At 37.3% G+C, this 26,845-nt stretch overlaps 1 pseudogene; it reads left to right on the forward strand.

The window, feature by feature from the left end:
* Window positions 1-1,225: 1,225 nt before the first annotated feature.
* LOC101973605 (large ribosomal subunit protein uL16-like) overlaps window positions 1,226-26,845 on the forward strand; it is a 43,497-nt pseudogene continuing 17,877 nt past the window's right edge.

Here is a 26,845-nt window from a genome sequence, read left to right on the forward strand (position 1 = left end):
TACACTCTGGGGTAATTTTCCATCTCTCCGGTGACTTTACAATGGCATCTTATCTAGAACTCCAGCTTCCATTGACCTCCTCTTGAGTCATGCAGCTCTAGGATTGGCAGCTTCACTAGTTCTCATTAAATCTCCTGCATTAGAGATGAAGGAGTTTCCTTTTCTTGGAATCCTTAGATTCACTCAGAATCTCTTATTTGGCTTACTGCTTTGCTTTTCCCCATCTGTTTGATCAATTAAAAATAAATCCCCTCTATTTGTGAAACTCAGCAATGTTTCTATTTTCCTGACCAGACTTTGGCTGTATTCGTTATGTAATTCCATGTAACAAATTATCACAAATTTTGAGGCTTAAAATAATATAATTTGCTATAACATAGTTTCTGTTGGTGAACAATCTAGGTTGGCAGGGTTTTCTTCTGTAGTTATGACAATACTAAATCATATCTGGATGGACATGGCTCTTATCTGAGGGACTTGAGGGAATGATATTCTTCCAATCCATTCATGTTGCTGAAAAATTCACTTCTGAACAACAGAACTGTTACGGTGATATGACACTATCTTCATGGGTCCTATGGAATAAGGTAGGACAGGGCATCTTTGGGTCGCCATTAGAAAAATCATCCTATCTTACTGACTTATGAAACAGGGGTACTGATTTTCCTTGTCCACAATAATATTGCAGAGTATGTTGTAACTGAGCCAAATATTTGTTAGGCTCCAAGTATATATTGTGAATTATGGAATAGATAAACAGACATTTCTAAAGTATTGTTTGAGCTTCCCCAAGATTCATAAAATCTGGCACATTGTATATATTTTCTGAATCTTGTCAGAGAAACCTGAATGATACAACTTGATATGACATTTGAAACTCACTTGAATCAGTTTAATAATTAAATTTAAAATCAGATCTCCAAAGATTTCAGTAAAAGTTGAAAAAAAAATGTTTTAAACAAAATCAAAAAAAGATGAATCTGTAGTCCAAATTTAGATTCCTAAAATATCTTTACAAAAAGGAAATAAGACTAGCGTGTAGCACATATAAAAAATTAGTTGTCAAGTTCAATGTGTATCAGCAGTGTAAAACAGCTGCTCTGAAAACTGAAACAATTGAAGGCTAAATTAAAGAAGTATAATGTTATGCTCCAGGTAGGAGATAACTCTGCTTCATGTTTTCCGGTAAAACCATTCAGGTTTCAGGTAGTATAATTTCGAGAGGATGGAGATAAACACAAACACATCAGGAGGAGAAAAATCATGTTTTGTGTGGTCTGCAAATTATGCCATATGGGTGAGTCTAGTTTGAAGTGACTAGGCTCAGGGGACAAGTGAGAAATATGAGCATTACCAGGAGATAAACTGGGTTGGATGACTCAATATAACAACCATCTCAAAGCTGGGGAGGAGCATATGGTCAGTAACTGCTTATGGGCCACACATTTCCCTCTGCAGCAAGAAAGTTCTGTGAGTTGATAGTGGTGATGGTTGTGTCTCCTCGTGAATCGACACAGTGCCACCGAATGATATACTTTAAAATGGTTTATAAAGTGTATGTTCTGTATACTTTACAATAAGAAATGAAAAACAAAATGATTAAATGGTAAATTTGATTTACCTTTGTGTTTGTTTTGTCACAAGAGAAATAAATCTAAAAACCTTAATGATGCCATTCAAACCTCCATCAAAATCATTTGGAAGGACTTGTTAAAAAATATGCTCTTGACACTTCACACTGGAGATTCAAAAATCTAGAGTGATGCTTCATAATTATGTGTTAAACAGATATTTATTGAATACCTCATTTGCTCCTGGCACTTTGATACCACTGAACTAGAACGTGGACCAACCTTTGGGAACCATTAACCTTAAAGCTTAAGTTTCCTATTAATGCAGTCATCCAGGCTCTGCAGTGGAGATGCAATTCCAGATTTAAAAGAGAGTGAGCCTAGAAGACCTATTATTTCTTATCCAATTCTCAAAATTATTTGAATTTATAACATTGCAAGAAATCAATCACAGGCTTATTTCGTGCCTTGACTCCAATAAGAAAGTGAAATGTTCTTCCATTTCTTTTTTTTTTTTTCTTTTGTGCAAATAATACCATGCTCAAATTGATCTGAAATTTCCAGGGAAACAGACATGTTAATTTTGCAAATTTTCTGCTTAAGAATCAGTATAGAATAGTGGCATGGATCATGGGTTATATGTCAAGTGGGTTCAAATAGTGGTTCTAGCTTTTAGTATTTGTGTAAGGTGGAGCAACTATTCTTACTTTTTCATCTCCTTGTCCTAGGTCAGTTTCCCTGGAATGGACCCAGATTCTGAAATGTATATCAAAGACCTCACCCAATCTATGAAGACTTCTGGGGCTAGATGTTGCATTGCATATAAAGGAATTGAGACGTTATAAGCCAGAGCTCTAGGCTCTGGGGTGAGCTTCTTGTGAGGAGGTAGTGTAACCTTGGGTAGGTCATTTCTCTTTAGCCAACAACACTTCCTGGAGAGGGGCTCAGCTAAGAGATATCAGTAACTAAATCTTCCAGTAGTTGGGAGAGCAGGGTTTAAATCCAGAAGCAGTGAGGAAGGAGGGGATGTTTTTTTGTTTGTTTGTTGCTGTTTGTTTGTTTTGTTTTGTTTTCCAGGTATTAGGTAAAGATTGAAATACCTACCTCATTAAATGATTGTTCAAATAAGGTTTGCAACCACAGTGCTTGCCACACAATGCCTGTCATATGGCCATTGTTCAGAAATGATACCTGCAGAATTCTAAGAAAAATTTTAGTGGCCTTTATCTTTGCAAAGTCCCTTCCCCTTTATGGGTAGTTGGAGCCTGTGAATCTGGGAAATATCATTCTGGTCAGTATGTTACATTATAAGGCAAAGGGGGGTGCTTCCAGATGGATCCAATCCAATCAGATGAGCCCTGAATCTCAACATCAAGTACATCCACAAGACACTAATTAAAAAAAAAACTGTAAATAAATAGCAGAAAAAACTGTAGAGTAGAGAGAAAGGAACAGGGGGTAGGAGGAAAGAAGGTGTTTTAGTCACACCTTTAGCTATTTTGCTGCTGTGACTAAAAGAATCTCACTAGAAATTGTAGCCGAGGAAAAGTTTATTTGAGGGCTCAAGGTTTCAGAGGTCTCAATCCATAGACAGCAGGGCTCTAGGTGAGGCAGAGTATCATAGCAAGAGGGTGTGGCTACGGGAAGCAGCTCATACTGTGATCAGAGGCAGAGAGAGACTCCACTCTCCACATACCCAAAAGCCACACCCCAGTTTTCAGCTCCTCCAGCCACATCCTACCAATCCAATCACCCCTCAGTTAATCCCATCAGGGATTATTTCACAGATTGGGTCAAGATTCTTACAACCCAATCATTTCTCCTCTGAACCTTCTTGCATTGTCTCACACGTGAGCTTTGGGGGGACACTTCATATCAAAACCATAACAGAAGGGGAAGAGGATATGCTATGGACTGAATTAGAACAAATTATAATTTATGCTTTTATAATTATTTCATAGTATATTTTATTGTCATGTATAACTAAAAAACAACCAATAAAAAAAGCAGAGTGTTTATTGTTTTTGATGTTTTGTCTTTTTGGTTTTTGGTTTTCCTGATTGGTTTCAGAAAAGGAAGCCAGAGAAATGTGGTTGGTTAGCTGGGAACGAAACAGACAGCAATCTTGTGAGCAACAGACACAGGATGAGAGCTGGAGAATGGCCTCAGAGTGGAGAGCGGTCCTCTCCAGCTGACCAGAAATGGAGGACTTCAGACCTAGAGTAAGAAGGAACTGGATTATTCTTAGGAACTTGGAAGGGGACCACAAAACCCAAATGAAAAGCACAGGCCTGGCGGACACCTTAAGCTCAGCCCGGAAAAGGACTCAGTCACTCTGTGTCTGAACTTTTGACCTACGTAAGATGTGAGATGATAAATTTGTTTTGTGTAAACCACTAAGCTTATAGTAATTTGTAATGCAGCAATTAACAAGTAATGCAGTTTATCATTAATACCACTTCTATAATGATTATTTTGCTTCATCTTAGGCTTACTGGCAACTTTTTGTATTTGTGATCGAGTTTGTTTAAGCCTACTGCAGAGAGGAGGACTGGGATAATGGAGGAAGCATTCTTTGAGCTCTGAAGACTTACCCTTAAGGATGCCATTTTTGTCTTCTGTGAAATTTTGTATGATAATAGGCAAGTGTTAGCCAATGGTGAAACAAGCTGTAACTGTGGTTTGCCAGGTAAATTCCACTTAGTCACATTGTACACCCTCCCCTTTCAGCCTTCGAAATTTCATGGGTGGAATGCCATGTCACCTCAAAGCTCATTACGCACTCCTGACTCTAGCCATATTGATATCACTTCTCTTCCCCTTTTTCCACCAGTCCATTAATCAGCCAGGCTTTACTGACTAGTCACCAGTGGTAGATGATGCGTATACAGCCATGAGCAAGACTAATATCCCCATACACTCATGCATACACATCATTCGTGGAGTTTGGAGTCTGATGAGAAACAAAGGTGGCTGAATGGTATTATGTAATATCATGAGTCTTATGGTGGAGAGGCACGGTGCTTGGAAATACTGAAGAGTGCAATGAAGTTTAGTCTTGGGAAATCACAGGCCACTTCTCAGAGCAAGAATGAAGAGCTGGTCAAAGAAAGCAGAAGGACAACTGATTTTCTGAGTCACACTCTGGTTTTGGACATTGTAGTAGAGGAAAAGTTGAGACCTTGAAGTGTTTAAAATGGTGAATAATGGATGCATTGTTTTTCTACATTCTTGACTTTATCTCTTATCTGCAAACAGAGATGTTTCACACTAACTTTGCTTCTGGACACCGCCTTCTACCTCTTAAATTCTACCTTCTTGTGATAACTTCATCTCCTCTGGATATGACTACATCTTCTCAGTCTCTATTTTGATGGGATTCATCTTATGTTTTATTTCAGGTGGATGCATGTCTTATAGCCTAGGTAAGACTCTGCTAGTAGTTCACTGAGAATGGGGATCCTCCCTGGTAGAAGTTTCTGCATGGAGTAAATTTTCTTTCATCAGGAAAATCCCATATTCATGAGTTTAGCATATATGCATTAGTCCTTTACAATTCATTATAGGTACAAGGAGACTACAGAGTAGAACAGATTCCTTTCCCTGTTCTCAAGGACTTACGCTACAGTGGGTAAGAGACACAAGACAAGGGTAGAAGTAGAGGCAGGGGGGTTAAGAAAATGTAGGTAGGTTATATTATTGTCCAACTGTATTGAAATCAAAGAAAGGACCCAGATGTAAAACATCAGAATAAAAACATATGCGATTCGATTCAATAGAGAAACAACAACAAGGAAGCAAAGAGACCGGTTTTTAATTCTAGATAGAATGAAACTGATACCAATAGTCATCAGTGATGAATTCTGCTTCTCCACATGTTGAAGTTTGAACATTAGAGAACCACACTGAGGCAGGCATATAAAACATATAAAGCAGGGGTTATTTAAAAAGGGGTAACATAGACGTCTCCTGTCAGGGGGCCATAGCTGGTATCCTAGTATCCCAAGAAGCAAGAAGTTCTGTCCTTTTTATATGTCCTGGGCTTCCTTTGTTCTCTTGCCCTCTTCCCCTTATCCTTCTTCCTCCTGCCTAAGTGACTAGGCCCACGAATGCTCAGTGGGATGGCCAAAAGGTGGGCAACAGGTGGTGCAGCCCAGGACACATTAACAACCTTTAGCTCCCTGTAGGGAGGGGCAACTCCTAGGACAGGTTACCTTGGCAACAGGTTGGAGCAGGGGCAGGTTCTTGATAAGGGTGGAGGAAGGTCTCTGAAGGAGTTAACATTTCAGTTCCTCAGGGGACAGTCTCCAGCTTCTGATTCACCTATCTATACTGACTGCCTATCTAATTCTGGCTTCAAAAGCATTATAAAAACAGTTCAGGGTCAGGACTTGATCTCATGCATCTTTCCTCCCAGTGGGGCTTGCTAACAAGACTGGGCTTTGAGGTTTCAACCCCAGCTTCAATCAGGAGGTCAATGTCTTTATGCATTTTGCACACTGGAACCTCGTGATCTTATGTGTGTTTGCATGCATTCTCTTTTCTCCTGTGATAAAACCAAGACAGAACAATTTGAGGAGGAGAGACATCTTCCTTGCTTTCCTTCTCCATTTTTCTTCCATTATTCTTTAGGAAATTATCCTGGGAATTTGGGTGGAGGAAGAGGAGATATGTGGGGCTGGAGCAGATGGCCAGAGGTAAGAAAATCCTCTCTGGTGATTGCAGGAAGCTCCCAGAGTATCCTCATCAGTAAACCTACCACATGGTGCAATTTGCATTGCTGCAAAGCACTCTCAATGTTCTCTCCCTGCATCTGTCTCTAGTTCCAGCTCCCCACCACATCCCTTTACGCAGTTCACACATTTCAACCAGCAGTAATCCCCAGACCACTAATTCATGCACTATAAAGTGATGGCAGCCTGGTTCACCATGGACCTGACCACAAGACTGGATTGCTGTGTGCCCACAGAAATGCTGCAATTAGCAAACGATGATTTCTGCTTTTTTTTTTTTTTTTCCTAGCAACATCTTTAATACCACTCCCCATTCTCCACTCCTATTTTTGATGACCTGTTCACACCTCATTACCTCTCATCTGGTCTCTCTCAGTAGCCTCTGAGCAGGTTTTTCCACCTCTAGCCTCTTTGTCTTCTATCACATTTCACACTTATTAGTAACTAAATACTAGCTTCATCTAAGGGTTTGGATCATATTTTTCCTATTTTTAGAGCTTTCTTGTGGCTTTTTACTTGTATCAACCCAGATTCATTAGGGCCTGGATATTCCATGTATTGGCTTTGAAGCCAAAATTAGACAGGCAGGCAGTATAGATAGGTAAATCAAGTCAGGTCGGATCAAGGAGGCCAATTTGAATGAGTCCAGGAAACTGGAGACTGCCCTCTGAGGGATTGAAATTAATTCCTAGAGAGCCCTTCCTCCACCCTTATCAAAGACCTGCTCCTGCTCCAACCTGTTGCTAAAATAACCTGTCCCAGGGATTACCCCTCCCTGCAGGGAGTTGTTAATTAATGCATCCTGGGCTACTCCATCCTGCCCTTCCCAGTTCAGCCCATCTGTTTCCCACCTTTTGGCCATCCCACTGAGCATTTCCTGGGCCTAGTTAAGTATGCAGGAAGGAGAAGGATAAAGGGAAGAGAGTAGGAGAACAAAGGAAGCCTAAGACATATAATAAAAGGGAGAATGCCTCACTTCTTGGGATACCAGAATACCAGCTATGGCCCCCTTCTCCCTCCAGGGAGGAGTCTATGTTACCTCTCTTTAAACAAATCCTGCTTTATATGCTTGCCTCAGTGTGCTTCCCTAATGTTCTACTTCAACATGTGAGGGAGCAGAACTCATCACTGATAACTGGTGGGATCAGCTTCAGTCTTCCATTTAGCCCTTACCACCTTCCACACCAGCTATGCAGAAAAGCCTTCCCTCTTCTCTTCTTCTCTTTTTCTTTTACTCATCAAATCATCTATTGTCATCTTCTTTCCAAGTCTTAAGAATGTTGCATTTCCTCCCCAAACTGTTCCCATGAGTCAAAAGCCATTTATCCCATCCTAGGGACTGCGCCACAATCCACCTACTTCTTCACACCTCCCTTTGTCCTCTAGTGCGATATTTCACCCATCTCTAAAATGCATGTATGGTTTAGAGTGGGGCTTGGTCTATCATGGGATTATATTAGAGCTAATGTAATAAAATTTGAAGATCATTGCCGATTTTCCATTTGAGAGGCACACTGCTATTAATATACTTCTTTTATTCATTTCTCTGTGACATTTCTAACTATAATTGCGTAGGTAGCTTGTTGAAACATCATCTTCTCCAAAATAAATACTTTCCCTACCAAGGTGTACCAATAGGGGACAGCCTGTCGAGTTACTGTACTCTCTCTGCATCAGCTCCTAAACTCACTGGAGTTAGGCTTTGACCACCACCGGCCTTCTAAAATGGGATATGGTCTACCATTCCAAGTCACCCTGTCCCATTGTCACCCCTCCAGCTATTCCAATCTTCAGAAACACAGACTCTGATCACTTTCTATATAAGAGAAACTTTTCTTTCTCTTGGCTTCGTATACCACACAATCTGCTGGACTTTATTGTAACTCACTAAATTTTCTTTTCAATTAGCTTTGTCACTCTTTCTCAAGCAGAGCGCTAATTTTTGATGAGGACAAGAGATTATACCTGGCTTTTTCTGATCTTATATCTTAACCTCATTCAGCTATCCAACCCCAAGGCTTTCAATTCTGACTGGTTGTGAACTCCTCATTTCTATCTCTGGTGATATTTTGCTTGAACACATGTTTTTTCACAAAATATATTTCTGAAAATATTTTCTTAGATGTGAAATAACATGAATTACCAAAGTCAGTCATTTGGGGCCATTTTGTCCACCTCATGACCCGCTTCTACTATAGTTGTTATCCCTTTGTTGTGTGACCTCCTAAAGTCTGGAAGTCACCCTTGATTATTTTCCCCTTGGACTCCATCATCCTACCATTCAATGCTGTCAGATGAACAACCACATCAGCGTCAGAATTCATTTCCTTCTTTTCCCCACTGTCATTGTTCAAGCCCAAGTCTCCATCATTTCTTGGAATTACTTCAACTCTCCTTTGTGATCTCACTGTCTCCACTGTTGACCCATAAAATGCATTATCCACATAGAACCCTATGTGATCTTTAAAAATCATACATCGAGTGACATAATTTGCCTGCTTAAAATCTCCCAATTATTTCCCAAGACACTTAGAATAAAATCAAACCTGTTCACTATGATGTGCAAGTTGATCAGGTAAACTCCTTGAATAATCAAGCTCCTGATTGTCTTTCTAGTATGTCTGACATTATTTGTGTTCCTTGTATTCTAGCCACACCCTCCGTCTCTCAAGCAGTCAGATGTCTTTATAGCCCTATGGTCTGTGTGCCAATCCTTCTCTTTTATTAGAATCATTTCTCCACAGGTATTTCATAGCTATATTTTTCTTTCCCTTACATCTCTGTGGTACCCATCACAATCCAATCTAAAGTTATCAATCGCTTCCCATCTATCACATCATCCTCTTTATTTTCTTCATAACATTTATCACTATCTTAAATTATGTATTTGCTTATTTTTTATTTACCATCTTTCTTCATTAGATTAGAAATCTTATGAAATCAGAGAACTTATAACTCTTACTACTTTCTACACTTGAAGAAGTGCCTGCCATTTTGTAGGCGCTTATTATTTGTTCAGTAAACAAAGAACATGATTCTGAGACTCATAGAAAGATAGATTTTAGTTCTAGTTATCCTGTCCCCAAATTATATTGACTTATTTTCCTTATCTATACAATGAGGATGATGATACACCTTTTGCATTATTATTGTGAAGCCTAATTAGAAGTGTGTTTCTAAAACCCTCAATATGATAATAAAAACATAAAGAGTGCTCAATAGGATAATTTGTAATCATTGCAATTACTACCATTGCCTCCACACCCACAGCAATACTTTCTTTTGCACAATGGCTAATGTCCTCATCATCCTTGTCAGAGGTGTAAAAACTTTATGTTCTTTTTTATTCATTGTGAATATAATTTATTTCTCACATGCTGGCTTATATCAAGACAGACCTATTTCCTGGGTGGCAGGCATAGGATTATCTTTTTTTCTTTTCTTTTTTTTAAATAAAATATACTATTTATTTGTAAAAGAATGTGTTTTTCTACATTTTGAAATTTATTTTTAAAATTTATTTATTTGCTCTGATTTGTTATACATGACAGCAGAATACATTTCAATTCATAGCACATGTATAGAGTACATTTTTTTCATGTCTATAAGGTAGAGTCATAACATTTGTGTCTTCATACATATACTTAGATAGTGATGTCCATCTCATTCCACCATCTTTCCTACCCCTATGCTCCCTCCCTTTCTCTCCCCGCCCCTTTGCCCTATGAAAAGTTCCTCCATTCCTCCCATTTCTTTCCACCCCATGGATCAGCATCCACATATCAGAGAGAACATTTGGCCTTTGATTTTTGGGGATTGGCTTATTTCATTTACATAATATTCTCTAACTCCATTCATTTACTGCAAATGCCATGATTTTATTCAGTTTTAATGCTGAGTACTATTCCATGGTGTGTGTGTGTATGTATGTGTGTGTGTGTATGTGTGTGTGTGTGTGTGTGTGTGTGTGTGTGTGTATTGGTTCCACAATTTATCTATTGTGAATTGTGCTGCTATAAACATTGATATGGCTGCATCACTAGTATGCATATAGTACGCTGTTTTTAAGTGCTTTGGGAAACTTTGTGATTTATTATTTCATTTACTATCATCTGTCTTCTGTTCTATCTTTTCAAGATTGAATTCAAAGTGAATGATTATCTAATAATAAATTTATTCAATTATATTGCCAACTAATGATGATTTCTGTCTTGCAATAAATTGTCAATTTTGTTTCCGTCTCTAATTTCCAAAGCATGGAAAAGGGTAGAATTTCAGATACAGTGACTAGGCTAGGAAAAAAAAAGAAAATATGGGACAAAAATGTGGGATTTCTAAGTTGGTAGCTAACACATTATTTCTTTCCTCAAATCCCAACAGTTGTGGTGGTATTGCTAAGATTTTGAAGCAATAGTTGAATGTGTTACAAAAAGCTTTTGTCATCATCTCAAAGATCCCAGGGTGCAAAAAAGTCTGTCTATATGAACACATGCCTATATAGTTCCAAAACATCTGGGGAATGCATTACCCAAATTAGTCAAACTGATGATTTGGCATCCCATAGATCAAGTATCCAAACAATCAACAAAACAGATTGAAATTACTGGGGTTTGGGATGTAATGTGAAGAAACCAACTGGGCTAGGAGGTGGTTGGTTGACAGGTTGGAGCTGGCTGGCTTGCTGCCTGAAACAGATGGGGACCCCACTGTTGTATGGCCTTCTTCCTAAAGGCGACAGTACACACAGTGGCTGTGGACAGGGGCCTCGTTTTCAACAATACAGCCAGTGTCAGCTGCTTGCTCCAAACAGCCAAAGCAACATTCCATGTAAGCACAAGCTGTCCCTGCAGAGGGTTCAGCTGAGGGGTTCCTACTGAGTGGACCATCATTATTCACATAAACCTAAAACACTTTAAAAAGCACTTTCACATAACCTATCTCATTATAGTGTAGCATTATTTTGTTTCATTTCTATCAACACATTGTAAATGAGAAAATTGATGAAAGCTTACTGGTTTTTTTTCAAGGTCATTTAGAAAACAACTGAGCCAAGTCTAGCATATAGATGTCCTGAGTCAGATGTTCTTTCCTTTGCAGAAATAAGGAAGGTTAGCTGTAGGAGTGACAGTAGAAATTGAAGAGAGAATGGAATTGATGATATTCCACATTGAAACTGTATAGAGAGGGTGAACAAACATACTAGGTGTTTGTGATTGTTTGCAGTGGGATGATATTAGTTATACACATCATTCAAAATAAGAGGTTTTTCCATGTTGGTGGGTATACAAATTTAAGAAGTGAGGAAAAAAATGATGCAGTAAGGCAGATTTTTTTTTAAAAAAATCATAAAAAATGATGGAAACAAAAACATTGCTTTTGGTTGCTCAAAATATTTTTCCTAAGAAATAAGATTAGATTTCTCTGGTAGATTAAAGATGGCCATGACTTATTTTCCATTCTTCCTTGGTCCTGTGAATACTTGCCAACAGAAAGAGGAAGATGTTGTGCTGTATCAATTCCAGACACACATTTCAAAACCAAGAAATGGTTCCTTCTTCCTTCTTTGAACACCTTTTCTTGGAACTCAGCTGCTATGGTATGAGAAATCCAATTTGCAGAGATTAGCCATGTGTACACTCTACAGTTGGACTAAATGACCTACCAATCACCAGAATTAGCTGCCAGCCCTATGAGTGAACCATTGGTATTCTAGTGAAATAAAGTTCCTGGAAAACCAGAATCCCAGTCAGCATCACATGGGAAACAATTCAGGTGAGATCAGACAATCCAAACAACCATAAAGGAAAATAGAAGGAGAAGATTTACAAGAAGAATGTTAAAAGTTTTACTAATTTATTTTAACTAATTATAATGTCCAGATAGGAAGAGCAATGAAGATAGGAAGGACAATAAATTGAAAGAGAGGGGTTTTTTTTTCAGTTTTCTTGTATAATGTGGGGAAATATTTTATAACTAGTAGTTGTTTACTTTTAAAAAGGATTTTTCTCCCTAGCCATTCTCAGTTAGACTCTTTGTGTAATGATCAGTCCAGAGCACCACCACAGAAACACAGTGTAAAGTGAAGTTTCAAGGGTGCATCTGTTAAAAGCTTTCAAAGGAGCTTAGACTTAAGGCAGTACCTGTCATCCATGCAATGAGACTAATTCTCTGAAGGGCATTTACTTTGGACCAACTCAGCTAGAAAATAAAGGTTCAAGGAAGCTTAAGGGAGTTCCATAGCACTGTGATTGGCATCCCAAGGTAAAAAGAAGCCAGTTTCAGTAGAATCTGTGGATCCACAATTTAGTTAATAAGTTAATGCAGTCTTTGACTTGTAGAGTGAACTTTAAACTTATACATAGAAAACTCATATAATTTTTAAAGAAGTTTAATAAACATGGAAGCAAAGGAATAGAAGTGGTGTTAAACAAAAAGAGATTTCTGGATCTCCACCTTCCTATGTGTAAAAGAAAGGTTGAACATGCTAATTATACACAGACATGGAACACTTTTTATAGAAAAGGAAGAAAATCATAAAGGGAGGAAACCACTCTCAAGATAAATACCTCTAATAAATTACCAATATAATGAATGAACAAATAAATGCCAACATGTACCCAGCTTGGTTACATACTTACTACACACCATTGATATGGTTCCTCTTTCCTAACTCCCTTGTTGGATAAGACAGAGTAGTGTGCAAGAGACATTTGTTAAATCTTCAGTAACTTTACAAGCTAGTTGACACAACATTAATGATTAAAATCAGTCATGTTAGGAGACTGATTTTAATCATTAATTTTAATCATTTCACACCATAGAAATGAAAATGTCACCAATCAATCCCTAGAGAATGTTTGATAAAATTTACTAGCAGAAACCTGGATGAGAGAGTGCTTCATGGTTTTCCTGGCCCTGTTTTCACCATTGTATGCTGAGTAGTGTGGGTTTTAGTATTCTAAGTTCATAGGGCTTTCATAGTGAAAGGAACCACACCCAGGATATCTCATCTATATGTGGACCTCATTTTGACAATGAAGTCTTTTTCTTGGAGTTGTATCAGGGAAGATTGAGATTTTTGTAGGTCTGTGGATAAAATGGAGTGTATTTTTCAAGTGAAATGAATGTAAGTAATTTATGATCAATAGGCAAAATACGAGTAAGTTAAAGATGTGGGCAACATCTTTGTCTTTTACTCTAATTATAAGTGAAATGTTTCTTTTTCATCCTCTTGAATCTGGTTTATACTGTAATTGACTGCCCAACTAAGAGAATGTGGTAGAAGTGGCTATGCACCAGTTCTAGTTCCAGCCCAGAGGGATCTAGAGCTTTAACTTCCTTCCTATTTCAGACTTATATTTGGGAAACTCCTTCTTAATTCCTAGCTGTCATTTTTGAGAAGTGAAGCCATAAGAACAGCTATGTGACAGTGTTCTGATTGACAGTTCTTGCTGATCTCCTTGGCAAGAACCAGCATCAACCTCCAGCCATGAATAAAACATCCTGTTGTTTCAACTCAGTTCAGTTCCTGGATGACCACGACACCAGCCAGTGTTATGTGGAGCAGAAGAACTGCCAGGCTGAGCCAAGTCATCCTGCAGAAAAGTAGAAGAGAAGAAATTGGTGGCTATTTTTAGCCATAACCCTTTGGGAGCATGCTATGGAATTATAGAGAAGCACATCAACATTTTTTAAAAATATACCGCTATATTGATAAGGAGGAAAGAGATTGGAAAAAATGAATGGAAATTTTAAAGTTTAAATTCCTAGACTTACAGATAAAGATAATGACATCTTCATTGAACCAAAGCAGCTTATATAAAATTACAAATAATGTTAGTGATTGAGACTCATGCTTTCTAAATCTAATCTCATGTGCATTCTGTTGTTTCTGTGTATTTTGGCCATTCTCTGCCATTCTCTGATTTCATTCTTTGTAGCATATTATTAAACCTTGCACCGATTCTACCCTTCAACCTCAGTTTCTTCCTGCAAATCAACAGACTCAACTTCTCCTTCCTTCCCCATCCAACACAGAATAAGTGTCAAGACTGAAATGTATGTATCCAGAACCTTTGTCTGTAGAATTTATAATGTTGCTAGATACTTAGTAGGTGCCGGGCTCAAAAGGATTTCTTCATGTATTCTACCTTTTCTTCAATATCTCAAGCAATATGTGTCTAGTTAGACTCATTCATCACTTGGTATTTAAAAAGTGTTTGATAATATCCTTCCATGCACAAGGCACTGTGCTAAGCACAAATTTGAGGTAGAAATATAGTGAAATTCAGTTGGAGTTCTTGGGGAAAAAAAGGACACATATGTTTGAATATACAGGAAAGTAGAAACATACCAGTATATGCAATACAGATGCCACAACCATATTTATGAATGGAGATGCAAACATAGGAAGGACTCAGTATGGTTTCATGAAATTTTTAAAAAAATTTGCCAGTCAAAACATGTTTGAAACCATCACATAAGCACACACACATACACAAATCCTAAAACAATTTTTCTGAATTGTGAGAGAAGAGCTAACAATTCCTTTTTCAAGCTGAAAGTGTTTGGGAAATCTTTTGCCCATCAATAACTCAAAACTGAAATGGAAAAATCATACATCAGAGTTGACAGGTGACTGGAACTACATGAGGGATTGTCTCCTACTAAGTCCCACGATGGAAAAACAGGAGAAAAAGAATATAAATTGCATGAGTCCAAGAAAAATTGCTTCTGAACTGTGCCTAACTTCATCATATTGTGGAATCATTCACATCTATGTTTGGGCAGGCTTTTCTACTTCCATATATTCTTGACATATAGAATAAAAGCTCACCTCCTTTTAAATTTCTGAATGATTTAGTTTAAATTTCCTTTAAGAAGTTTTTCTTAACTTATTTTATCCCTGTTGAGGTGTTCCTTATTTTAAAATATTTATGACACTCAAATAAGTGTGAGCTTTGCTTACTTTTAAAAATAATAAATTAGAATAACTCATTAAATGTTCACTATGTGCCAAATATCATTTTCATATATTAATTTAGTTAATCTTCCCTGAAGCCCTATAATTTTAATAAATGAAGACATTTAAGCCAAGTTATTCTATCTGAGAAAATTCTAATAAGAATTAGCACAATAATCATCATTTTTTGTGAATCATCTTAATGACAAATAAATAATTCTATTCCCAAATGAAAAATAAGATAACAGTGGATCCAGAGGGTAAATAATTTGTTTTAGATCAGGCAGGTAGGAAGCAGTCAAGCCCAGTTTTGAGTCTTGCTCAGTCTTTTTAATACACTGTGAAAGCTCTGAAAAATGGCTATTGACTCTTCCACATTGAAATCTGCATTAGATGATTACTATGTGTGAGTGAATGAATGAAAACAGGTATAAAGGGTATTTTGTGGAGAACATTAGAGGAAGAGTCACCTAACTGCTGATGGGTGGGCCAAGTCAACCTTTATGATCTTTCGTGTTTTGTGAGAGAGATTCCTCGAGAGCAATAAAATGAAAAGATAGGAATGGCAGAACTCCTGTTTTCTTGCCTGGGATATACTACCTGAAGGCAAGGACTTAACAAATGTGACCTTTTGGTCAGCTTGCATCCAAGTATAAATACAATGTTAGGCCTTTGGGACATACTAGTGGTGAGCTTCCCAGGACTCAGAACAATCAATTTTTACTTAAAATTTTGAGCACACATTGTATGTGTGTGGGTAACGATGCATTTTTGGAAGAAATAACTCCTATCCACAACAATGCAATTCACATTTCTCAATGAAAACATCTCCGAACTCAGGGGCAAACAAGTATGTTATTGGTGCAGAATCTTTTTGTTTTATTCAATCATATGTCTCGTTGCAGCTGGAATTAATTTCTTGCTATTTGTGACAATATGGATGAATCTGGAAGACATTGTGCTATATGGAAATGAGCTAGACATAAAAAAGGAAAATACTATATTTTCTCCCTGATAGAAGGAATCTAAAACAGTCAAAGTCCCAGAAGCAGAGAGGAGTGGAATGGTGGTTTCCAGGGGCTGAGGGGGAGGGAGAAATGTGGAATTGTTGGTCAAAGGCTATAATTTTTTATTTATAGAAGATGAATAAATTCTAAATACTTCATGCATGGTGTGAAAACTGTAGTTAAACATTGTGCATTGCACACTTGGAATGTGCTAAGAGGGCAGACCTTAATTGTTCTAACACACATACACACACATACGTTAGGTGATGGCTATACTAAATAGCTTGACTGCTTATCATTCATAATATATAAATAAGATATCAATATTTCAAGTTGTACACTTTAAATATATTTAATGGGCCAAGCCAGACCGGAGGAGGAAGCCCGGCCCTGCCTCGAGTGCTAGTATGGAGGAAGCCCATCAACCCTTAAAACCCATCAAAGGAGGCGTGGCTACCAGCACTGTTCTGTGGCTGATCCAGATATGGTATGCCTTTTATGAAACTAATGACTATATTTTTAAATAATAATTGAAACCAATATCTGTAGACTTAGAATCTAACTATAAATGTATTAATAATGAAAACTTGTGCTTAAATTAGGTACTGTTGATATTGGGAACTGTTAACATTGTCTTTCTCTGCAAAAGAGTGATTTTGGAGCTATACAAGAATAATATAAATATATAAGGGGAAAACCATTAACACAGTATGAAAAGACAAGGAAAGAAAGGACCACAAACAATGCAGGTCAATTCAACATTAGAAGAGATAAATAATAGCTGCAGCTGATGGAATGTCAGATAAAGAGTTCAGGATACACATGCTTCAGATGATTTGGAGTCTCAAGGAAGACATTATTCAGCAAATTCAGACAATGAAAGATGACTTCGATAATGAATTACATAAACAAATCCAAGAAGCAAAAGATCAACTTTATAGGGAGATAGAGGATATATATATATATATATATATATATATATATATATATATATATATATATATATAAAGAAACGAAAACAGAAATCCTGGAAATGCAGGAAACAATAAACCAAATTAAAAACTCAAATGAGAGTATTACCAGCAGAGTAGAACACTTAGAAGATAGAACATCAGACAATGAAGACAAAGTTTTTCAACTTGAAAAGAATATAGACAGCTCAGCAAGAATGTTAAGAAATCATGAGCAGAACATCCAAGAATTATGGGATAACATGAAAAAAAAAACAAACTTAAGAGTTATTGGGATACAAGAGGGTATAGAGGTCCAAACCATAGGAATGAGCAATTGATTCAATGAAATAATACTAGAAAACTTCCCAGACTTAAAGAATGAAAAAGAAATCCAAATACTAGAAGCCTACAGGATGCCGAATGTACAAAATCATAAGAGATCCATACCAAGACACATAATAATGAAGATGCCCAACATACAGAATAAGGAGAGAATTTTAAATATATTTAATGTTTGTCAATTATAACTCAATAAAATGAAAATATGAAGCTGAAATAAAATGTATATATTAGACATGCATAAGAAGTATTGTTGAATTTTTAATAAAATCTAACATACAAAATAATTCAGTATGGTGTAAAAATAAAATTTTAGATTTTTTAAAACCTGAAATCTTTTTAAAAAATAATTTATTCTAATTATATATACCTGACAGCAGAATATATTTTGACTCATTGTACACAAGTGGAGCACAACTTTTCATTTATCTGGTTGTACATGATGTAGAGTCAAATTGTTCATGCAAACATACATGTACATAGGGTAATAATGTCCATCTTATTCCACCATCCTTCCTATGTACCCACTGTCTCCCCACCCCTCATGCCCTTCTGCCCAATCCAAAGTCCTTCCATTCTTCCCTTGCCCCCACCCCCATTTATGAATCAGCATCCACATATCAGAAAAAATATTTGGCCTTTTTTTTTTTTTTTGGATTGGCTTATTTCACTTAGCATGATATTCTCCAAATCTATTCTTTTACTGCAAATGTGTTAATTTCATTCTTCTCTAAGGCTGAGTAATATTCCATTGTGTATATGTGCCACCATTTCTTTTTCCATTCATCTTTTGAATGGCATCTAGGTTGATCTCACAGTTTACCTATTGTGAATTGAGATTCAATAAACATTAATGTGACTGCATCACTGTATTATGCTGATTTTAAGTCCTTTGTGAATAGACAGAGGAGTGGGATAGCTGAGTCAAATGGTAGTTCCATTAAAAGTTTTCTGAGGTATCTCCATACTGCTTTCCAGAGTGTAAAAACCTGAAATCTTATTGGGAAACTTTCTCTGAAAATTTCCATGGCTTTAGATAAGACCTATAACACCCTTCTCTCCAAGCAACACACTTTTTTTCAAATAAAATGTTAGGTAGTTTGTATATATAAATAGTATTTAGGCAGCTTTTTCAGCCCTGTGACCAAAAGACCAGATAAGAACGATTTTAGAGGAGGAAATGTTTATTTGAGTCTCATGGTTTCAGAGGTCTCAGTCCTTGATGGCCGACTCCATTGCACATGGTGAAATGGTGTAGAGGAGGAAAGCAGCTCAATGTGTGAACACCAGAAACCAGAGCAAGAAACTGATCTGCTCAGAAGGGGAAAAACATACCCCAAAGGCAAGTCCCCAGTGACCTACATCCTATAGCCACACCTTAACTGCCTACAATCTCCACCCAATTGATCCATTCAAGTGGATTAATGCATAAATCAGGTTAAAGCTCTCATAACCCAATCAGTTCACCTCTGAACTTTCTTGCTTTGTCTCACACATGAGCCTTTGGGGGACACCTCACATCTAAACCAAAACACATGGTGAAGAACATGGGCTCTGGTCAGGAAGTCCTGAGGTCGAAGCTGAGGGCTGCTGTTTGCAGCTGTCTGATCCTGGCCAAATCACTTGAACTCTTTGTGTATTTACTTCCATTTTAGAATGGTATTAACAAAAGCGACCTCACTGACTTGTTGAGATGATTAAAAAAGGAGATAATGCAGTTAAAATGTTTATCTTAGTACCTGACTCATAGTCAAGGATTAACAACTTATATGTACATTATGATCATTATTGCTAATTTAAAATTTAAATTTCTGATGAGATAGGAAAGTTTCATAATGGTAAATGCAGACGGATTTTGACATTTTCAGTTTCTCCTAATAAAATGCAGTTTGGTGATATATGGGGTGTATATTATTGTATCGTTATTTGTGTTTAGGTAGATTAGATGTGTATGCACACAGAATACAAAACCTTCGGGGATAAAGAAAGGACAAAGGTGCTAAAATCATCATGCTATGGGAGTTGAAGTCCCCTGATTAATGTTACAGATTTCAGCCACTAATCACGCACCCGTTACTGGTGCAAAAGAAAGTTGTGCTGTTTTTTTTTTTTAATGCGTATATTATTGAGGTAAATATTTTTAGAGAGTTTCGGAGGTACAGTACATTGAATGACTTGTGAATATCCATGCGTGAAAAGATGAGATGACTGTAATACACACATAACACAGATCTTCGCCTGAAAGCATTGCTTTCAATTCATTCCCTGGTTTGCTATTAGAACTGCAAATGAAGAACAGAGATAACTGAAGGGAATTTCAACCTCTCACCTTCTTTCTGTAATTTTCTCAAGCTACCTATGTCTTCATGGACAAATAATATGTTTGTTGAAAAGGAAAAAGAAGGAGAAGAGAAGAAAAGGAGTTGAAAGAAGAAATCTAACACTTTAAATCTCCTAAAGTGCTTTAAAACCACGGTTAGTGGCTTATTTGATTTGTACTTACTTGCACAACTTCCATTTAGATCAGCAATTCTCAATGCTTTCCCTCCCCTCTCTTTCCCACCCATTACTGATGGCATAAACATTTGCTACAGCCTCTCATGGGCATTTGGCCAATTACAAAATACTGTAATTCCACCCTTTCCTCCTATATCCAAGAAATAACCTCAGAATGCAAGTGACTGTATGATCAGCCACTCTTATTTATATTTAAATCACTTGCAAACTTTAGACGTTTATTTGCATTTAACCAGTCACCTGAAAATTGAATTCTTACTATGCTATGTTCTTTACATGAATTACCTCATTTAATCCTGCAGCGATCTGATGAGGTTGGGCTTGATATTTTTATAGCATACCTAGCCAAATGTCCAACCAGATTTGTTCTCCTCTTAAATACAGTGTATATTTGTTTTCTGAGCATGTTGTAACAAATTACCACAACATAAATTTATTTCCACATACTTCTGGAGGCCAGAAATCTGCACTTAGTTCCACTGGCCACAAGTCGAGGGGCTATGGGCCCCCATGCTCTCACCAGATTCTCTAAAGAGCAGTCTGTTTCTTGCCTCTTCAGGTTTCTGGTGGATTCTGACATTTAACTAGGTGACTAGGTTATGTGGCAGGATAGAATATAGCATCAAATGTGTTTAATACCACCTGGCAGCTCTAATACCACCTGGGAGGATAGAGGCTGGGCCATGACATTCACTGTTCCAGGAATATTCAGAGTCAAATTGGAGGAAAATAGGTTTTATTCAAAGCCAGCTTTGAAGGAAGATGGAAGAAACTTAATTGCTTCAAAAGTTCCATCTCTGAAAAGCTCTGGGACCAGGAAAGCTTTTAAAAGGGGAAATGAGTGCATCAGGACAAAACACAGACATTTCACAGGTTTCACCTCCTTTGGAGTCTTTGTGGCCCAAAGGAATTTTACAGGTTTTGCCTCCTTCTGAGTTCCTGGAGTTCCCTCATCATATCAAAAGGAGGTGACTTCCTGTGGCCAGCAATTGTATCCTCCAAATTTCAGGGGAGGGGAGACCCCAAATATAGTCTGTTTCAAATGTAGCTGTAAAAATAAAAGAAAAAGCATCATAAAAGCAACATTCAAAGAGCTTTTAAAAATGGAGTCAGGAGGCCATTAAGGAAGGAGAACATAGGCGTGCCTTAGACCACTGTCCCCGAATGTGGACACTGAGTCACTTTTACTTCTTGATGGCACCTGGAATAACTGGACAATTATATCACATTCAGAGATTTAATATGTGTACAAAGAGGTCATTGCACTCTTATTGACATTTTTACTTTATATATATACATTCTTTTATTTTCTTTTTGCCTAGAAGCTACAATCATGTAGATCCCATGACAACAAAGATATCCTTCCTTTCAATATCAAACAATATTATAGTGCATGTGTGTGTGTAAATGTGTGTATCACATTTCTCTATTCATTCATTTGATGATGGACACTTAGTTTGATTGCATGTCTTGGCTATTGTGAATAACACTATAATGAACATAAGATGTAGATATCGCTTCAAAAGACCAATTTCATGTCTTTTAGATATTTATCCAACAGTTGGACTGCTAGGTCAAACAGTAGTTTTATTTTATTGCATTTGTTGTTTGAGGCATGTCTATATTGTTTTCCGTAATGGATGTACAAATGTACATTCTTGTCAAAAAGACAAAAGAGAACATGGCGGTGAGAATGTGAAGAAAAGTGAACACTAACATATTCTTGGTAAGAATAGCCATTCTAACGGAAGCTGGTGATATTTCATTATCCGACTCTGTGGCCACATGGTGTCTGATCAATATGAGCAGCTGTCCTCTGAAGCCTTGGAGGCTGCTCCTATCTGTGCGAAAGATGGCTTTTATATCCGAGTGCAGCTCCACCCTTTGCATGTCATCCATATCAATAAGATTTGTCCTGTGCTGGAGCTGATGGCTCCAAACAGGTATGCAGGGTGCCTTTGGGAAACCCCAGGGCACAGTGGTCAGGGTTCACATTGGCCAAGTCATCATGTCCATCTGCACCAAGCTACAGAACAAGGAACATGTGATTGAGGCCCTATGCAGGGCCAAGTTCAAGTTCCCTGGCCTCTGGAAGATCCACATCTCAAAGAAGTGGGGCTTCACCAAATTTAATGCTGATAAATTTGAAAACATGTGGCTCTTGAGAAGCGGCTCATTCCTGATGGTGGTGGGGTCAAATATATTCTCAATCGTGGTCCCTTGGACAAGTGGCAGGCCCTGCATTCAAGAGGGTTTCCACTGTTCTCTAACCTTAAAATCACACACACACCAACACATCCTGTATTGTCTCTAAAAAACAAACAAAAAATTAGTAATTCTGAGTATTTTTACATATACCTTTAGGGCATTTATGCCTTCTCTTGAGAATTGTCTGTTCAGATCTTTTGCACTTTTAAAAATAGGATTATTTGTTTTCTTCTTATTGGGTTGCTTGATTTATATGTTGGGGCATTTGCCTCTCTTGAGGGGTACTGGAGATTGTAGCCAGGGGTGCTTGGCCACTGTACCACATACCCTTTTTATTTCTATATTTTGGGACAGGATCTCAATTGCTACTGTCCTTGCAAAATTAATGAGGCTGGCCTCAGCCTCCTGAATTGCTGGGATTATAGACATGTAACACCACACCCTGTGGAATTTGCCTCTCACCAGATGTGCGCTCTTCCATTCTGTAGCCTGTCTCTCTTGGTTGTCACCTTAGCTGTGCAGAAGTTTTTACTTTGCTATTATTCCATTTATCTATTTATCTATTATTCTCTCTATAAGGCCTATATAGACATAAGTTTTCAGCATGTCTATGCAGATATTAAATTAATAACATTTTCAAATAGTCATTTTCATCTTAAGGTAAAATTTGAAGGTTCTAGGTCTCATACCTCTTTGTGACCATTCCTTAGTTTTCTAGAACATAGAACCATCTCTGGAGACAATAGTTCAGTCATATTTTATATACTCTTGGAAACCTCTGCATTGGAGTATAATCATGTGACTAGTTATTATCAATAGAATGGAAGCAAAAATGGCATGTGCTATGAATATTCGTAGGCTTTTTATCATCAGGATAAGCTTTCTCATGTTTTTTTGCCTCTTCAGCTAGTTGTTTACAAATGATGATAAGCCTTCAAGTATCGTAAAGGCACGAGATATTCCAATTCTGTACACCCTCAGTGAAAAATGGGTCCTTATAAATACAAGTCAAAATTTTGGACCATATGTACTGTCCAGCTGAATGCCATAGAGCAAGTAGCATTTCAATTGCAAGTTATAATAGGTCATAACCACATGCTAAATCATGCACACACCATCAAATTATGGTTATCTTCCCATCTGGATAATATGAATATTATATTTTGTAGTCAAGGCAGACCTTGATTTGTCATATGAGTTTCAATGCCATCCTCTGTCTGCATTATCCACTAGTATCCTCATTTGAGCAGATATTTCTGCTGGTGTTTTTCACTGACTGTTCTTTGTTAGTTTGCCTTTCTTTATCTCTTGGATGACCTTCCTGGACATGACTTCTGGCCCTGTTCACTTTCAGAATTTGCCAGTTTCTTTGCTTTTACTCAGCTTTCAAGTCTGCCTTACTGTGCTTACACCAGTCTATTGCTTGCAGAAGGCCTGAAATACATGTGTGTGTGTGTGGGGGGGGCTGTCTTTGAAATAATTAAATAAACTGATGTTGAGATAATTGCAGGAGAAAACAGAATTTAGTGTCAAGTGTTGATTAAAAATAAAACAGAACAAAAAAATATCTATGTGCCTTAAGTATCAATAAAACACGAGGAACAACAAATTCTGCAAGGCTGTGTGTGCTTAAATGATTCACCTGCTAGACAATCAGTTTTCAGCAAGTTCACCTGCTCAATAGATGCAAGATATCCTTTCCAAATCTGAAGCATCTATAGGTACTCTCCCAAGTAGGTCAAGGTGTGTCCCCTTTTGCTATTGGAAATTTGTTGCAATAAAATTTTTTCTGCCAACAATGTTGGCAACAAAAACCTTTAACTTCTGATTGCCCTTTAGACTCCACTTTGTGAAGTGTGGAAATCTATGTGCCACTAAGAAAAGAAACAGATTCGTGTTAACTTAAAACAATGGCAACTAAAGTAGAGCCTAAAGAGGGGGGAAAAGCCCAAACTAATAAAATAATCTCAATAATCTGTTCCCCAGTTGGTTCATCAACTATGGGAGTGCACCACTGGCATTGATTTTTGTAAAATTTTATTTTAAAAGTAATATACTAACATCAATAAAGTCAGCTATTTTTATATTAGATGAAGATTATCCTAAAGTTCTAAAGCAACAGCTGTGATCACTTTAACCTGAATTGATTCTCACCCAGTATTATTAATGTCTCAGTCATAAAAACATCTTCAGAGATAGTACATAGCACGACCTTCATTTATAATTCCATAATGTATAATCACCTGCCTATTGTCTCTAATTCATAGCCACACTCATTGTGAGATTGGTTCCTGTGTTAATAGAAGTAGCACACATGAAACAGTAAATCTACTTTCTAAGTATGACTCTTTCTTAACTTGTTTAAATGTCTTGGGTAAATACATTTTTATTTCTTATCTCAAAGATTGCTAGTAATCTGTTATAACTGTAAAATACCAATAAGATAAATCAACAAACACACTCAATGCATTTGAACAAACCCTATGCTGTATGTGTGAGTGAAACACACAATCAGTATACCAAAGTACCTTGGGAAGGACTGGAGTGATGATGAGGATGATTAAAAAGTTTCAGTGAAAGGGAAATGTTATCCATTCAACATTTTCTGCACTAAGCTCCTGCCTGTTAAGCATTATCTACTCCCAGCTCTGGTCTTGCACCTGTGCCCTCTGATTTGGATATTGACACACCACTTCACAGGACTAAAATTCCCATCTATTCTTGGTGCTGCACCGAGTTCTTTAGGCTGTTTGTAGAACCTCTAGCAAGTGCTACTGCAACTAAAATTCATCAGGAACTTTGCATTTCCATTTGGGTGTTCACAGCACAAAAAGGCTATATCTGGTTATTCACTTGGAAGAAAATGTCTGCCCTTCCCAGTGGTTCCCAGTGGCTTTCACTACTTTTCCTGGTAGTTCATATATTTTTAACCACTTGGCTGATGATGTAAGGTGAAGGAGGGGGCAAAGGATCAGTTTGACTCAGTTACCTTTATTTGTATGAAAGAGAGAAAGCTGACTTACATCTCCATAACCCATCCTGGATAATGGAGATGACTGCCCCATTGCTGTTCCTGAGACCAGACCCACAGCAAATGAACATTGTTTAGAGCCAGTTTCTCATCAAGACTAAATCACTAGGCTGATGGATTATTGCTTTTTGGAGATAAATTATGCTTTTAATTTTGCAAATGCATTTGGAGCTGTAAAGGCACACATATCTAGATGTAAAATTAAGAGCAATGCTTTAGATTAAGTAGCTTCCTGATTTGCATTCTGCTGAGCAGGACCAATAGGCATGGAGTGGTCTGAGTCCCTCATTTTCTAGTATTTAACATTCTGTGTCTCAGTGACTGTGCCATTGTGGTTTATTTCCCATGTCACAATAGAAACATGTTTATTTGCCTTTAATTAAAAAAACGCATTCTAATCAATAATATAAAAGAACATAACACTAGATCTTTTTATTCCACAAATGTGTGCAGGGCCAGAAAGTAAGATTGTGAGAATATTCAAGTAGCAGCACATTTTTCCCAAATCCTGTATTTTTTTGAGGGTCTACAAATAGTAGGAGATGAAGTATCAACTTTAAATTTATTTGCTTACTTTGGGATTGCTATTAAAAATACCCTCAAATATATGTATAATGGAATAGAACTGTCTTAACAGGAATCAACAGTGGGTGAATAGACATCTATTCTCTTCTTGTGTGAGATTCCCTAATTTCTCATTCTTTTAAAGTCAAAGCAAAAAAACAAATAATAGCCATACCCAATTACACACATTCATATGTTCATTCTTAATACATTTGTGTAATAACTGTGCACAGAGAGATAGCTCCATATATTCGTGAACTTGTGCATACACTCAGAACCCAGACATATAGAAACTCAGGCATGAAATTTATTTACATAATCATAAACACATGCCATAACATATCCATCTCATCTCAAATGCCCAAGCCAAATCCAAAAACCCAGTGATGGACATTCTAAGCAGACACGTTCAAAATCATAATAGTAATTATAAAGCCCTCATTCTTCCTCATGGAAACCATATATGTCATTCACTATGAGATTCAAGTGTGTATGTGATTGTTGATGGGGTTCTTTCTCTCACTAGCAGTAGTGACCAGTGCTATGATATGTTTCTCTATATGCTGGATGAAAGTCAGTTCAACATTTTCTCATATATCAAAAATCACTACTGCACTGAAGAATCTCTTCTTAGAACAGCAGGGAGATCATTTTGGCCTACAGGTCTTTAATTGAATAAAACGAATTGATCATGAAATTTTCTCTATATGTATTCAAGGTTTTTTTTTGCTACTATTAAAAAAATAATCTAGGTCTATCTTTGCTTGTTGTTCACCCTTTACTTTTGCCTGGTTGTTGGGTTGCATTGAGAGAATTAGTAAAAATTTACAGAATTCAATTCTATGGCATCTTGAAAATGGAATACTTTTAAGACAAGAGAAGAAAATGGGGAAATTTTTTCCACAATAAAAACTGATCTCATTAATTTCTATCACCTCAGGTGCCTCACTGTCGGGTCAG

This window comes from Ictidomys tridecemlineatus, chromosome 4, assembly GCF_052094955.1.
Source record: "Ictidomys tridecemlineatus isolate mIctTri1 chromosome 4, mIctTri1.hap1, whole genome shotgun sequence".
Taxonomy (NCBI): Eukaryota; Metazoa; Chordata; class Mammalia; order Rodentia; family Sciuridae; genus Ictidomys; species Ictidomys tridecemlineatus.